The 17,454-nt window shown below is 49.0% G+C and overlaps 1 long non-coding RNA gene across 1 annotated transcript; it reads left to right on the plus strand.

The window, feature by feature from the left end:
* Positions 1–1,086: 1,086 nt before the first annotated feature.
* On the plus strand, positions 1,087–2,516 carry LOC119936520. Its single transcript, XR_005453792.1, has 3 exons — positions 1,087–1,153; positions 1,693–1,750; positions 2,419–2,516. It is a non-coding gene; the product is annotated as an uncharacterized LOC119936520 (long non-coding RNA).
* Positions 2,517–17,454: the final 14,938 nt, after the last annotated feature.

Here is a 17,454-nt window from a genome sequence, read left to right on the forward strand (position 1 = left end):
TATTTATTGAGCGCTTACTATGTGCAGAGCACTGTACTAAGTGCTTGGGAAGTACAAGTCGGCAACACATAGAGATAGTCCCTACCCAAAAGCGGGCTCACAGTCTAGAAAGGGGAGACAGAGAACAAAACCAAACATACCAACAAAATAAAATAAATAGAATAGATATGTACAAGTAAGATAGATAAATAAATAAATAAGTAGAGTAATAAATATGTACATACATATATACAGGTGCTGTGGGGAAGGGAAGGAGGTAAGATGGGGGAATGGAGAGGGGGACAAGGGGGAGAGGAAGGAAGGGGCTCAGTCTGGGAAGGCCTTCTGGAGGAGGTGAGCTCTCAGTAGGGCCTTGAAGGGAGGAAGAGAGCTAGCTTGACGGATGGGCAGAGGGAGGACATTCCGGGCCCGGGGGATGACGTGGGCCGGGGGTCGATGGCGGGACAGGCGATAATTGAGCACTTACTGTGTGCAGAGCACTGTACTAAGCGCTTAATGATACTCTGTGTGTGTGTGTGTGTGAAAGAGAGAAAGAGAGAGTTGAAATTCATTCATTCAATCATATTTATTGAGCGCTTACTGTGTGCAGAGCACTGTACTAAGCGCTTAATGATACTCTTTACCACTGGGAATAATAATAATAATAATAATAATAATAATGATGGCATTTATTAAGCACTTACTATGTGCAAAGCACTGTTCTAAGTGCTGGGGAAGTTACAAGGTGATCAGGTGGTCCCACAGAGGGCTCACGATCTTAATCCCCATTTTACAGATGAGGTAACTGAGGCACAGAGCAGTGACGTGACTTGCCCAAAGTCACACAGCTGACAATTGGTGGAGCCGGGATTTGAAGCCATGACCTCTGACTTCAAAGCCCGGGCTCTTTCCACTGAGCCATGCTGCTTCTCTAAGAAGCAGGATTAGGCCAGCAACCCAGTGGCTACTCCGAGTTGTCATCTGGAGGGAGTGGCACAGAGGGACCAGAGGGGTCAGAGGGGTCGGGAGAACGCTTGGAAAGGGATTTCTGAGCGTCCCCTCCCACGATGGCCACCCCAAACTCTACTCCGGTTCTCTTTCCCGGTAGGGTGATTCCGGCATGGTGTATGTCAATCTCCCAGACCGCGTCTGCTCTTCCCGTCTCTGCGTGCAGGTGGGCCCGGGGCTGGGCAGAGCTGGCTTGGGTCAGTTATGCCCATGGGAGGGAAACATCTGGGCTGGAGGGTCGAGGGGGAGGCCACACAGTTTGGGGGTGATGGGCTGGTGACCCCTCAGGTCCTTGCCTGACCCTCTGGCCTGCTGGACCATCCCCCTCCCATCCCCTTAACAACTCACAGGGACACAACCCCTTAGTCCCCTGTCCCCAACACACATACACACACATACACTGCTCCAACAGCACCTAGGAGCCGTCCATCCGGTTTGCATTATCTGTGCTTTGGGATCCTCCCTACAAGTCGGCTCCTTATCCAGGAGCGGGGAGGGCGTTGGCCCTCGAAGGGAATGGAGGAAGTTTAAGAACAGGGAAAACTTCGAATTTCCCCAATCCCGAGGCAAACTGCACTTCCCTCTGAGTTCCATCTTCCACTTGCCCTTTGGTGGTCTGGGAATCCCCGTCCAGGTTGTTTGAAACGCAAAGGAATCTGCTCTTCATTTTGAGAAAAAGAGTTGGAAAGTCTGAACTCTCTCCAGGGCAGGAGGATCGACGTGGATTATTCTGCTCTGCAACAGATATGCGATATCAAATGCCGTAAGGATGGGAGTATGGGATGGGAGCCCCACCAATGTCCCTTCACCACCAGCTTTGGGAATTGAAAACCGGATACCCAAATGGGATGGAAGAAAGAGCTGGGGCGGGGAGGGAGGGAATGATGGGGCGCTACATTCCCAGTCATGCCCTTCAACAGTGTGGAGTGTGGTTGGAGTTTCTCCAAGATTAATCCCATTCCACAAGACACTGAGGCTCAGAAAAGGGCCACAACCTGCCCAGGGACACACAGCGGGTCAGGGGCCTAGCTGGGATCAAAATCCAATTCCCCGGCCCTCCCTGCCTCTCACCTTTTCCTGACCGGACAGTCCTTGGGCTCCCGCAGAGGGGCAGAGGCGGAGGAGAGTTTCTGTGTCTCAGCCTGAGGAAAGTCTCTATAGCTGTCTCTGCCCCGGCTCATCTCTCAGCCTTGGGTTGGGGGGGGGGGGGGCGGATATATGTGGAGGGAGGGATCTCAAGGAGATACTATTCTGGGAATTGTGCCCCCCACCTCAACTTGTTGTGCAACCTTGAGGAAATCTCTGCCCCCATCCAGGCTCGCCCATGAGGGCAGGGAAGACCACTAGTGGCATCGGGCTAGTCGGGGGCAGAGGGTTTAAGTGAAGTGGCTGGGGGCTTCCCCTCCATCTGACTGGGTCTGGTCCTTTCAGCTCCCAGGAGGAAGCCCAAGGGGAAGGGCAGGAAGTGTGCCAGACACAGGTAGGGGGACACCCGGCCCGGAGGGAGAGAATGTCTGTGGGCCGAGGAGGTGGTGGGCAGAGGGACCGGGCCAGGACTCTCTCCTCTCCGCTCTATCCCCATCCCCACCCCCCTCCCAGTGTCATTCCGAAGGGCAGCAGCTGAGATTGGGGGGTGGGCACCTTTGCACTCCTGACCCCAGAGTCCTGCTTCATTCCAGCAACGCAGAAGGGCCCAGTCAAGTGCCCTCTCCCAGAGGCACCTTCCATTTCAAAATACAAATTATTCCTCTCCCAGAACCCAGAGGTACCGGGGTTGTGGACTGCTAAGGCTAGAGATACCGGCGCTGTGTGCCACCCAGCCCAGAGGGGCCGGCTCTATGGGCTGCCGAGCTCAGAGGTTCTGGGGTTATGGACTGCTTAGCTTAGAGGTGTGGGGGCTTTGGACTGTTAAACCTAGAGGTGTGGGGGCTTTTATGCGCTGCCAAGACCAGAAGGCAGGGTCTATGGACTGCTAAGCCTAAAGGTGTAGGGGCTTTGGACTGTTGAAACTAAAAGTGCCAGGGCTTTGGACTGCTGAGGTAAGAAGTGTCAGGGCTATGGCCTGCTGAAGCTAGAAGTGCCGGGGCTTTGGACTGCTGAGGCTAGAAGTGCCGGGGCTTTGGACTGCTGAGGATGGATGTTCCGGGGCTTTGGGCTGCTGAGGATAGAAATGCCAGGGCTTTGGCCTGCTGAAGCTAGAAGTGCCGAGACTTTGGCCTGCTGAGGCTAGAAGTGCTGAAACTTTGGCCTGCTGAGGGTAAAAGTGCCACGTCTTTGGCCTGCTGAGGGTAGAAGTGCCAGGGCTTTGGCCTGCTGAAGCTAGAAGTGCCGAGACTTTGGCCTGCTGAGGCTAGAAGTGCCGAGTCTTGGGCCTGCTGGGGGTAGAAGTGCCGGGGCTTTGGCCTGCTGAGGCTAGAAGTGCCGAGTCTTTGGCCTGCTGAGGGTAGACTTGCCAGGGCTTTGGCCTGCTGAAGCTAGAAGTTCCGGGGCTATGGCCTGCTGAGGCTAGAAATGCCAGGGCTTTGAACTGCTGAGGCGGCGGGAAGGCCGGTCCCAATGAAGCCTTGACAGCGGCGGGCCGTGTTCAGTTTCTTCCGCAGGCTGAGGAGTCTATGGTCAGCACGCGAACGGCAGGCCGAGGCGGCGAAGGCAGGACCGTGCTGAGGAGCCATGAGGCCTCTTGCCAGGGCCTCGCCAGCCACCAAAGGGAGCAGCGCCATGGCCCGCCCCGCCGCTGCCCCACCCACATAAACCCTGCCCCATCACTGCCCCACCCACACAAACCCCATCCCTCCCGACCAAGATAAGACAGTGACCCCCGCCAGGGCCTCCAGAATGGGAGCCCCCATGGCCTTGGGCGGTGGGAAGGGCGAGGACCTCCATAATAATAACAATAATAATAATAATAATATAGATGGTATTTGTTCCGCCAGGGCCTCCAGAATGGGAGCCCCCATGGCCTTGGGCGGCGGGAAGGGCGAGGACCTCCATAATAATAATAATAATAATAATATAGATGGTATTTGTTAAGCACTTACTATGTGCCAGGCACTGTACTAAGCACTGGGGTGGACACGAGCAGATCGGGTTGGACACAGTCCCTGTCCCATGTGGGGCTCACAGTCTCCATCCCCATTTTACAGCTGAGGTAACTGAGGCCTAAAGAAGTGAAGTGACCTGCCCAAGGTCACACAGCCGACAAGTGGAGGAAGAGGGATTAGAACCCAAGTCCTTCTGACTCCCGGAACCAGACGTCATGCATGGGAGACACCAGCAAACCTTCACCCCAGCCCAGGCCCAAAACGGATGCTGCCCCCACCCATCCACCTCCCACCCCTGCCCAAAGTTGAGGAAAATGACTATTTCTATATGCAGTGTCCTCTCCCTGGAGGCCTCACCTTCACCCGGGGCGGCCAGAGGATGGTCGCGATGCCCGCCGGGATGGGGCTTGGGCCGAGGGAGCGTCCCCACCGGACCTCAGCCCGGTGGTTGGGAATAAAGCGCCCAGGCCTTGCCCGGCCCTGAAACCCCCGGACCGCTTGTTGCTTTCCCTCCATCGGGTTGCGGGGAGAGGGGCACTGGGATAGGGGAGCGAGGAACCGTGGGAGGGCACCGGGGCAGGGAAGCAAGGAGAAAGAGGGGGTTGCCCTTGTTGACTTTGCTCTGCAAAGGACTGGCCCCGCAATGGTCGGTGAGGGAACTGAGGCCCAGAGAAGTGAAGCGACTTGCCCAAGGTCACACAGCAGACAAGTGGCAGAGCCGGGATTAGAACCCACAACCTCTGACTCCCAAGCCTGGGCTCTTTCCACTGAGCCACGCTGCTTCTCAGACTGTGAGCCCCATGTGGGACAACTTGATTACCGAACGGTGTTTGGCACAGAGTAAGCGCTTAACAAATACCGTGAGCCCACTGTTGGGTAGGGACTGTCTCTATATGTTGCCAATTTGTACTTCCCAAGCACTTAGTACGGTGCTCTGCACATAGCAAGCGCTCAATAAATACGATTGATGATGAACATCATCTCTAATTCATTTATCGACAATTGACAATTCTGACGACTTGACACCTGTCCACATGTTTCGTTTTATTGTCTGTCTCCCCCTTCTAGACTGTGAGCCCGTTGTTGGGTAGGGACCGTCTCTAGATGTTGCCAACTTGGACTTCCCAAGCGCTTAGTCCAGTGCTCTGCACACAGTAAGCGCTCAATAAATACGATTGAATGAATGAATTTGGGGGACATTGGACGTTCGCCAGGACCGGTTTCTCTGCTGCTCATGGAGGACGGGGATTTCAGGCTTTCACTGGCTTTTCTCGGGGGATCTGCCCCCCCACCTCATCCCATCTCACTTCCCCGACCCCCTCCCCCAGTGAAGTCTAACCTCCAGCCCTCCTGCTGCAGGTCCCACCTGCCTCTGCTGGCTTTGCATTTCATGGGGCAGGAGGGAAGCCAAGTTGTCTAGGTTGGACTGGCCTCATTCATTCATTCAATCGTATTTACTGAGTGCTTACTGTGTGCACAGCACTGTACTAAGCGCTTGGGAAGTACAAGTTGGCAACATATAGAGACGGTCCCTACCCAACAGTGGGCTCACAGTCTAGAAGGGGGAGACAGAGAACAAAACCAAACATATTAACAAGATAAAATAAATATAATAAATATGTACAAATAAAATAAATAAATAAGTAGAGTAATAAACATGTACGTTCCCCTCGGGCATCTCCTTTTAGAAGGGGCTGTCTCTATACGTTGCCAACTTGTACTTCCCAAGCGCTTAGTACAGTGCTCTGCACACAGTAAGCACTCAATAAATACGATTGATGATGATGATGATGATGATGATCTCCTTCATTCAATCGGACTTATTGAGCACTTCCTGTGTGCGGAACACTGTACTAAACACTTGTGAGAGTACAAAAGCAGCACGGCATAGTGGACAGCGCTTAGTACAGCGCTCTGCACACAGTAAGCGCTCAATAAATACGATTGAATGAATGACAGAGCCCAGGCCTGGCAGTCAGAAGGTCATGGGTTGATTCATTGATTCATTCATTCATTCAATCGTATTTACTGAGCGCTTACTGTGTGCACTGTACTAAGTGCTTGGGAAGTACAGATCGGCAACATATAGAGACGGTCCCTACCCAACAACGGGCTCACAGTCTAGAATCGGATCCGCCACTTGTCTGCTGCGTGACCTTGGGCAAGTCACTTCACTTCTCTGGGCCTCAGTTCCCTCATCTGGAAAATGGGATGGGAATTGAGACTGTGAGCCCCACGTGGGACAGGGACCGTGTCCAACTCAATTTTCTTGTATCCACCTCAGCCTTTAATACAGTGCCTGGCACATCATCATCATCATCATCATCAATCGTATTTATTGAGCGCTTTCTGTGTGCAGAGCACTGTACTAAGTGCTTGGGAAGTACAAGTTGGCAACATATAGAGACAGTCCCTACCCAAAAGTGGGCTCACAGTCTAAAAGGGGGAGACAGAGAACAAAACCAAACATACTAACAAAATAAAATAAATAGAATAGATATGTACAAGTAAAATAAATAAATAGAGTAATAAATATGTACAAACATATATACATATATACATAGTGAGTGCTTAACAAATACTGTTATTATTTTTATTAATAATAATAAACAGACACATTCCCTGCCCTCTCCCAAAGGCTTCTGCGGGTGGGGTGGGGCTGGAACGACCCCCCCCTGCATCGGGGGCTTCTGCTCCGTGAGTTTTGTGCCCCCTTTCCCTAAACACACTCCACAACGCACTGGCTCCCACCTCTTCCCTGGCTTGCCCTCTCAGGGAGAAACTGGCTTGGCTTCAGAGCTTGAATAATAATAATAATAATAATAATGGCATTTATTAAGTGCTTACTATGTGCAAAGCACTGTTCTAAGAGCTGGGGGGATACAAGGTGATCAGGTTGTCCCATGGGGGGCTCACAGTCTTAATCCCCATTTTACAGATGAGGTAACTGAGGCCCAGAGAAGCGAAGTGACTTGCCCCAAGTCACCCCGCATGACATGTGGCGGAGCCGGGATTTGAACCCATGACCTATGACTCCAAAGCCCGGGCTCTTTTCACTGAGCCACGCTGCTTCTCTATCTTCTGGATAAAACAGCTGCCCATTTTCCAGCTTCTCTTCTCCAAACTGGGCAGCCCCAAGCTCCTTATCTCCCAGCGCCTCGGGGGACAGAACAATCTGAGTGGGGGACACCCCTCCACACACACACAAAAAAACCCAAAATGCACACTCACACTTCCCAAGCCTCAAACCAACTTTGTGGTTTATGCAAATCCTCTTGGGTTGGGAGTTGGCGTGACTCACCCTTCTCCCCAACTTCTCCACGAGGGCTTGGGGGGACAAAGACCATTGTATAAGCTCAGATAGGAGGTAGACCTCAATATGTGTCTGTTGGAGGGGCTGAACAGGGGCATGTGTGAGTATATATGTGCGAGTGTTTGTGTCTTTTGGGGTATGAGTCTGTAAGAGCATATGTGTGTCCCTTTGTGTGTTTGCCGGGCCTTGGGAGTCCAGCAGTTGTAGAGTGTGTTTGTGTGTTCTCCCTCTGAGCCTTCCCATCAGGGGAGACCTGCCTGGCAGATCTCCAGGGGGATGGAGATGTGTCTGTTGGAGGGGCTGAATAGGGGCATGTGTGAGTATATACGTGTGAGTGTTTGTGTCTTTCGGGGTATGAGTCTGTAAGAGCATAAGCGTGTCCCTTTGTGTGTTTGCAGGGCCGTGGGAGTCCAGCAGTTGTAGAGTGTGTTTGTGTGTTCTCCCTCTGAGCCTTCCCATCAGGTGAGACCTGCCTGGCAGATCTCCAGGGGGATGGAGATGTGTCTGTTGGAGGGGCTGAATAGGGGCATGTGTGAGTATATATGTGTGAGTGTTTGTGTCTTTCGGGGTATGAGTCTGTAAGAGCATACGCGTGTCCCTTTGTGTGTTTGCCGGGCCGTGGGAGTCCAGCAGTTGTAGAGTGTGTTTGTGTGTTCTCCCTCTGAGCCTTCCCATCAGGGGAGACCTGCCTGGCAGATCTCCAGGGGGATGGAGATGTGTCTGTTGGAGGGGCTGAATAGGGGCATGTGTGAGTATATATGTGTGAGTGTTTGTGTCTTTCGGGGTATGAGTCTGTAAGAGCATACGCGTGTCCCTTTGTGTGTTTGCCGGGCCGTGGGAGTCCAGCAGTTGTAGAGTGTGTTTGTGTGTTCTCCCTCTGAGGCTTCCCATCAGGGGAGACCTGCCTGGCAGATCTCCAGGGGGATGGAGATGTGTCTGTTGGAGGGGCTGAATAGGGGCATGTGTGAGTATATATGTGTGAGTGTTTGTGTCATCATCAATCGTATTTATTGAGCGCTTACTGTGTGCAGAGCACTGTACTAAGCTCTTGGGAAGTCCAAGTTGGCAACATATAGAGACAGTCCCTACCCAACAGTGGGCTCACAGTCGAAGTGTCTTTCAGGGTATGAGTCTGTAAGAGCATACGTGTGTCCCTTTGTGTGTTTGCCGGGCCTTGGGAGTCCAGCTGTAGTAGAGTGTGTTTGTGTGTTCTCCCTCTCAGCCTTCCCATCAGGGGAGACCTGCCTGGCAGATCTCCAGGGGGATGGAGGGCAGAAGGGAGGGTGGGAAGGAGAGAGAGAGAAAGAGAGAGCAGAAGACTAACCTTTTCTAGAGCCGAAGGGAAGGGAGGACCCAAGTCAGGAGCCAAGTCGGCAAGTTCCGGAGAATCAGAACTTCAAGAAAACAGATTATAATCGGCCTCGGGTTCCTGAATTTTGGGGCCTGGGGGTGCGGGAGGCCCCCTCCTCCAGCCCCCAGCCTTCCCATTTCCTGGCTTTATGCAAATTGTTCTTGGATGGAGGTGACTCATTCTCTTTCCCGTTGTTCCCCCCACCAGTTGATTACTAATACACAAAACACACGAGGTCCTCGAGGGCCCGCTTGCAAAACAGATCTGTAATAACAATAATAATGATGGTATTCGTTCAGTGCTTACCATGTGCACTGTTCTAAGCGCTGGGGGGATACGAGGTGATCAGGTTGTCCCACTTGGGGCTCCCGGTCTTCATCCCCATTTGACAGATGAGGTCACTGAGGCCCAGAGAAGTGAAGTGACCTGCCCAAAGTCACACAGCTGACAAGTGGTGGAGCCGGGATTAGAACCCACGCCCTCTGACTTCCAAACCCGGGCTCTTTCCACTGGGCCACGCTGCTTCTCATTCTATAGTATTATTATCATTCTATAATATCATAATCTGTATCATTCTAGAGAAGCGGTGTGGCTCAGTGGAAAGAGCACAGGCATGGGAGTCAGAGGTCGTGGGTTCTAATTGGGATTAGATTAGATAATTAGATTGTATATACTATAATATATTATAATTATTATTATAATTATCATAATATAATACAATAATTTATATATTGATTAATATGAGATATATCAATATATTGATATGTTGTATATATTGTAATATAATATATTACACTCCGCCACTCTGCCACCTGTCAGTTGTGGGACTTTGGTCAAGTCACTTAATTTCTCCGTGCCTCAGTTCCCTCATCTGTCAAATGGGGATGAAGACTGTGGGACAACCTGATCACCTTGTATCCTCCCCAGCACTTAGAACAGTGCTTGCACATAGTAAGCGCCTAACAAATGCCATCATTATTATTATTATTCGATCTATATCATATCATGCTATATCATTGATATTATATATTAATTATATTATAATATATGATATTATGGTATTGTATATTAATTATATTATATATTAATATCTGGGTTCTGGGGATGGCTATAATGTCATTGATATTATATATTGATATATAATATACATGGTATATATCTCATTTTATATATAATACATCAGTATTAATATATGATATAATATAAGATTGACAATATATTATTACATATCTTATATCTTATTAATATTACATTAATATAAGTTAATTATCTTATACTTACCCTCCCCTAGAAGGTAGGTATCCTATTTTCTCCTCCCTCAGTCCCTCTCCCCAACGTCCAGAACAGGCTTCTGCACTCAGGCGGCTCTTATCTAATCGGCACCCCTGAGGTGGTATTAGATACTATACACGCAGAGAAGCAGCGTGGCTCAGTGGAAAGAGCCCGGGCTTTGGAGTCAGAGGTCAGGGGTTCAAATCCCTGCCCTGCCAACTGTCAGCTGTGTGACTTTGGGCAAGTCACTTCACTTCTCTGGACCTCAGTTCCCTCCTCTGTAAAATGGGGATGAAGACTGTGAGCCCCCCGTGGGACAACCTGATCACCTTGCAAGCTCCCCAGCGCTTAGAACAGTGCTTTGCACTTAGTAAGTGCTTAATAAATGCCATCATTATTATTATTATTATTATTATATACTATACATGTAGGATATATATATCAAGCACTTAGTACAGTGCTCTGCACACAGTAAGTGCTCAATAAATACGATTGAATAAATATATATAATATATTCATAATTATAATATAATATGATATATAATAATATAATATATACAATTATATAATTGTCATTATATATACAACATACAAGAATATAAACAATTATATATAATTGTAATTATAATGCAATATACAATATATATTGATATATCTTGTATTAATCAATATATTATATATTATATATATGATATTATAGATCATCAATATATAGATATATCTCATATTAATAGATATATTATATAAAATATATTATATTATATATCATCAATATATTTATATAGCTCATATATGATCAATATATATTATATATTATATATTATATAATCAATATATAGATATATCTCATATTAATCAATATATTATATAATATATACAATATATTTCATTACATATATACATAATATATGTATATAGTACATATAATCATATATAATGCATAGATATTATATTATATTACAGTATATGCAATATATCAATATATTGATATTTCTCATATTAATCAATATATGAATTATTGCATTATGTTATAATAATTATAATATATTATGGTGTGTACAATATATTATATATGATATATGTTGATTAATACGATATATGTCAATATATTGATATATTGCATATATTATATATAACATATATTGATTAATACGAGATATATCAATGTATATTGATGATACATAATACCATTCTATAATTATCTGATGATGATTATTATTGTGATGATGATGATGATGATGACTGTCTCTGGGGATAGCCACCTTCCGCCCGGTCCCAACCTGGTGGGCCGGCCTAAGGGAGGACATGGCCGGGCCTCTCGTGCCCCCTGGTGCTCCAGGCGGGAACTGCAGCCCCTGGGGAGGGAGGGGGGGTGTGCGCTGACGGCCGCGGCCCACCAGGGGGCGCCACGTCCCCGGCGGGGCGGGGCGGGACGGGGGACACCCGCCTGGAGGCGCGGTCCAGGATGCCGAGGGCGAGGCCCGCGGCCGAGGAGGCTCCCGGCCTCCCTCCCGGGGCCTCCCTCCCGGGGCCTCCCTCCCTCCCGGGGCCTCCCTCCCTCCCGGGGCCTCTGGCCTCTTCCCCGCGGACTTGGCTGTAAGGGCTCAGGGGTCCCAGCCCTCTCGCCCCCTCTCCCCGCCCCGGGGAGCGGGGTTCTGCGGCTGGCGTTTTCCCTGAATTGACTGGCTAACTGGGTTCTGGGGATGGCTAGGGAAGACGAGAGCTCAACGAGATCATCATCTCAGGGGCGCCGATTCGATCACAGCCGCCTGGGACGCGGGGGAGAGGGACTGCGGGAGGAGAAAATAGGATACCTACCTTCTAGGGGAGGGTACTTCTTATTCTCCACTTCCTCCTCCTCCTCCTCCTCCTCCTCCTCCCACCTTTCTCATCCCTCTCCTCTCTCTGCTTCAATCTTCTCCCTCCTTTTCCTCCTCCTCCTCCTCCATCCTCCTTCTCCTCTCCCGTCTCTTCCCCCTTCTCCTCCTGCTCCTCTTCTTCCTTCTCCCCCTCCTCCTCTTCCTCCTCCTCTTCTTCCTTCTCCTCCTTCTCTTCTTCCTTCTCCTCCTCCTCCTCTTCCCTCCTTTTCCTTCTCTTCCTCCTTCTCCTTCTCCTAATCCTTCCTCCTCCTCCTCTTCTTCCTCTCCCCCCTTTTTCTTCCCTTCCTCCTCCTTCTCCTAATCCTTCCTCCTCCTCCTCTTCTTCCTCCTCCTCCCTCCTTTTCCTTCTCTTCCTCCTTCTATCCTACTTATTTTATTTTGTTGGTATGTTTGGTTCTGTTCTCTGTCTCCCCCTTTTAGACTGTGAGCCCACTGTTGGGTAGGGACTGTCTCTATGTGATGCCAATTTGTACTTCCCAAGCGCTTAGTACAGTGCTCTGCACATAGTAAGCGCTCAATAAATACGATTGATTGATTGATTCTCCTAATCCTTTTTCCTTCCTCCTCCTCCTCCTCCCTCCTCCCCCTCCTCCCCCTTTTCTCCTCCTTTTCATTCTCCTCCAAGCCCATAAATCTTTGTCGAAACATCGTCACCCAGTTTCAGCTCCCCAGGCCATCCAGCCCAGGACTCCGTCTCCAACAGTGGCACCACATACAAACACATACTTACAGTGATAATTATTATAATTATATATATTATATTATGTATAATAATGGTTAATCATTGTGGTATTCGGTAAGTGCGTACTCCATGCCAAGCTCCGTAGTAAGCATTGCGGTCAGACACAGCCCCTTGTCCCACGTGAGATTTCCCTTCAAATGGGGAGGGGGAACAGGCATTGAATCTCTCCATTTTACAGATGAGGAAACTAAGGCACAGAGAAGTTAAGGCGCTTGCCCAAGGTCACCCAGCAGACAAATGGCAGATCCGGGATTAGAAGCCAGGTCTCCTGATTCCCACACCCGGGCTCTTTCCATCAGGCCATGCTACACATGCAGACAAGTGCACATCATCATCATCATCGTCAACAATGATATTCATTGAGCACTTACTGTGTGCAGAGCACTGTACTAAGCGCTTGGGAGAGGACTATAAAAGCAGAGTTGGTAGATACATTCCCTGCCCATAAGGAGTTTACAGTCCAGAGGGGCAGTCAGATGGTAACATCTTGTACATACACGCTTATTCCCCAAATTCTGTTCCGAGGGGACCCCTTCCTTTCCCATGGGAGCTGATGTCTGTTCCCCCAGTGGAATACTGATATCTCCCTGTGTATGAATGTGTGTACAATCATAATAATAATAATAATAATGGTATTTATTAAGCACTTACTATGTGCAAAGCACTGTTCTAAGCGCTGGGGAGGTTACAAGGTGATCAGATTGTCCCTTAGGGGGCTCACAGTCTTCATCCCCATTTTCCAGATGAGGTCACTGAGGCCCAGAGAAGTGAAGCGACTTGCCCAAAGTCACCCAGCTGACAATTGGCAGAGCAGGGATTTGAACCCCTGACCTCTGACTCCAAAGCCCGGCCTCTTTCCACTGAGCCACGCTGCTGTACATTGGTGTGTCAATGTGCTCTTACAAGTGCGCATGTGTGGACGTGTGTGTATGTGTGTCTGTGTGCATTTGCAGGTACTTGTGTATGTGTGTGTAGGGCAAATCAGTTGTATTTATTAAGAGCTTATTGCATGCAGGGCATCATCATCATCATCATCAATCGTATTTATTGAGCGCTTACTATGTGCAGAGCACTGTACTAAGCGCTTGGGAAGTACAAATTGGCAACATATAGAGACAGTCCCTACCCAACAGTGGGCTCACAGTCTAAAAGGGGGAGACAGAGAACAAAACCAAACATACTAACAAAATAAAATAAATAGGATAGATATGGGCACTGTAGTAAGTGTTTGGGAGAGTACAACACAACGATATAACAGACACATTCCCTGCCCACAGTGATCTTGCTGTCTAGAGGATTGGACTGTGTACTAATTATCCTTGCTACTCTAATGTTGGGAATATGCTGGGCAGTCAGAGGGTGCCTCAGCACTCCAGGGGTTGCCCCAAGGGGTTTTGGGAACAGTGCTTTGCACATAGTAAGCGCTTAACAAATACCATCGTTATTATTATTCTGAGAGTGCTCTAAAAACCTCTATTAGACATTGCTCTCCTGCCTTCCCCAGGTGTGAGAGAGAGAGAGAGAGAGAGAGAGAGTGTTTCTCCATAATAATATAATAATGGCATTTATTAAGCACTTACTATGTGCAAAGCACTGTTCTAAGCGCTGGGGAGGTTACAAGGTGATCAGGTTGTCCCACGGGGGGCTCACAGTCTTTATCCCCATTTTACAGATGAGGGAACTGAAGCCCAAAGGAGTGAAGTGACTTGCCCAAAGTCCCACAGCTGACAATTGACGGAGCCGGAATTTGAACCCATGACCTCTGACTCCAAAGCACGGGCTCTTTCCACTGAGCCACGCTGCTTCCATCAAACTCTCAGCTCCTAGAGGACAGGGATGATGTCTTCTCCTCCACCTCTTGGCCCACCCCAGGACCGAGCCCCGGGCCTCACCAAAGAAGGCACGGGCTGTTTACTGACAGCCTGGCCTATGGACTAAGCGCTCAATAAATACGATTGAATGAATGAATGAAAGGCCCAGAGCCTGGAAGTCAGGAGACCTGAGTTCTAATCCCCACTCCACCCCTCGTCTGCTGTGTAACCCAGATCCGGTCGCTTTACTTCTCCGGACCTCTGTTTCTTCATCTGTAAAATGGGGATTCAATACCTGTCCACCCACCCACGGATGCTGGGAGCCCCCTGTGGGGGAAGGGACTGTGTCTGATGTGATTAACTTGCTCTACCCCGACGCTCAGTACAGCACCCGACGCACAGTTAAGCGCTTAACTAATGCCACCATTATAATAATAATAATAATGGTGGCATTTATTAAGCACTTACTGTGTGCAAAGCACTGTTCTAAGCACTGGGGAGGTTACAAGGTGATCATCATCATCATCAATCGTATTTATTGAGCGCTTACTATGTGCAGAGCACTGTACTAAGCACTTGGGAAGTACAAGTTGGCAACATATAGAAACAGTCCCTGCCCAACAGTGGGCTCACAGTCTAAAAGGGGGAGACTGTCTCTATGTGTTGCCAATTTGTACTTCCCAAGCGCTTAGCACAGTGCTCTGCACATAGTAAGCGCTCAATAAATACGATTGATTGATTGAGACAGAGAACAAAACCAAACATACTAACAAAATAAAATAAATAGAATAGATATGTACAAATAAAATAAATAAATAAATAAATAGAGTAATAAATATGTACAAACATATATACAGGTGCTGTGGGGAAGGGAAGGAGGTAAGATGGGGGGGATGGAGAGGGGGACAAGGGGGAGAGGAAGGAAGGGGCTCATCATCATCATCATCATCAATCGTATTTATTGAGCGCTTACTATGTGCAGAGCACTGTACTAAGCGCTTGGGAAGTACAAATTGGCAACATACAGAGACAGTCCCTACCCAACAGTGGGCTCACAGTCTAAAAGGGGGAGACAGAGAACAAAACCAAACATACTAACAAAATAAAATAGAATAGATATGTACAAGTAAAATAAATAGAGTAATAAATACGTACAATAAATATGTAGGTGATCAGGTTGTCCCACCGGGGACTCACAGTCTTAATCCCCATTTTCCAGATGAGGGAACTGAGGCACAGAGAAGTGAAGTGACTTGCCCAAAGTCACACAGCCGACATCTGGCGGAGCCGGGAGTATGATTTTCAGCTGGTCAGAAATCGGGGTGACAGGGCCATCTCGGCAGAGGCCTGGGCTGCAGGATGGACAGGGACCCTCGGACCCCCCGGAAGGATCTAGAAGGAGACGTGGTCAGGTTGTCCCACAAGGGGCTCACAGTCTTTATCCCCATTTTACAGATGAGGGAACTGAGGCCCAAAGGAGTGAAGTGACTTGCCCAAAGTCCCACAGCTGACAATTGGCGGAGCTGGGATTTGAACCCATGACCTCTGGGCTCCAAAGCCCTCGGACCCCCCGGAAGGATCTAGAAGGAGACAGGACAGGCCAGGGGGGTGGGGAGGGGGCCGAGGGGGTCTGCAAGGGCTCTGGGGCTGCTGGGCCTCTGTGCTCTCCTCCTGCTTCCCCTCTCATAAATTATTCCTTGTAGCAAATAGTCCTTGAATAATTCATCCCCAATGTAAAGCGAGCAGAACCTGGAGCTGAGCGGGGTAGCTTCCGCTGGTAATTACCAAGCCGTGTTGCTTTTAAGGCACGCGAGATGATTTATTCAGGACGTCTGCCCTGGGAGACAGTCTGAAGGGGGCTTGGTGTTCCTGGTCTTCCCAGCCCTGGCTTCCCTGGGGGAGAATGGACGTGTGCATCCGTGTGCACTCGTCCATCCGTGTGCACTCGTCCATCCGTGTGCGTGAGGGTGAGTGTGTGAAGCCAATGTCCCAACAGGGTGGGGGGCGGGGGGCAAGGAGCTGAGATCCTGGTGGATCTCCTTCAATCAATCAATCAATCAATCAATCGTATTTATTGAGCGCTTACTATGTCCAGTTGTGGACAGGGAATGTGCCTGTTTATTATTATATTATTCATCATCAATCGTATTTATTGAGCGCTTATTATGTGCAGAGCACTGTACTAAGCGCTTGGGAAGTACAGTTCCCTCCCAAACACTTAGTACGGTTAGAGGGTGAGCCCCCTGAGGGATAGGATCTGGATGTTTGGTTTTGTTCTCTGTCTCCCCCTTTTAGACCGTGAGCCCACTGTTGGGTAGGGACTGTCTCTATATGTTGCCAACTTGTACTTCCCAAGTGCTTAGTACAGTGCTCTGCACACAGTAAGCGCTCAATAAATACGATTGATGATGACGATGATGATCTAATTCTCAACTGTGTATACTCTCTCAGTGTTTCGTATAGGGTTCTTAACCCAGTAAGCGCTTAATAAATACTATTGCTACTACTACAGTGCTCTGCGCACGGTTGGCGCTCAATAAATAAGTTCGACTGAGCCTCTGAACTCTCGGACTCTCCCACCCCCAAGGCCAGCACCCGAGGGCCGCTTGGTTCCTGGGCGCTGGGGGGTCCTGCCTCTCTTTGCCAGGGTCCCTGGTGTCCTGGGGGAAGGGAGGGGGCCGCTCCTTGTGACATCATTGGTCCTGAGGCCTGGCCCTGTGGGGCTGGATGGGTTTAGAGCGCTTAGTACAGTGCTCTGCACACAGTAAGCACTCAATAAATACGATTGATACCCGATCGTTTTCAGTCAGTTTATCCACCATATTTATTGGGCGCTTATCGTGTCCGGAGCACTACACTAAACCCTTGGGAGAGTATACGATATAACAGAGTGGGTAGACATGGTTTCTGCCCACACAGACTGTAAGCTTGTGGTGGGCAGGGATTGTCACTCTTTATTGTTGTACTGTACTTTCCCCCAAGTTCTCAGTACAGAGCTCTGCACACAGTTAAGTGCTTATGGTTGAATGAAAGGAGCGTTTCCTCTTCTTCCTCTGG

Source organism: Tachyglossus aculeatus, chromosome 14, assembly GCF_015852505.1.
Source record: "Tachyglossus aculeatus isolate mTacAcu1 chromosome 14, mTacAcu1.pri, whole genome shotgun sequence".
Classification (NCBI taxonomy): domain Eukaryota; kingdom Metazoa; phylum Chordata; class Mammalia; order Monotremata; family Tachyglossidae; genus Tachyglossus; species Tachyglossus aculeatus.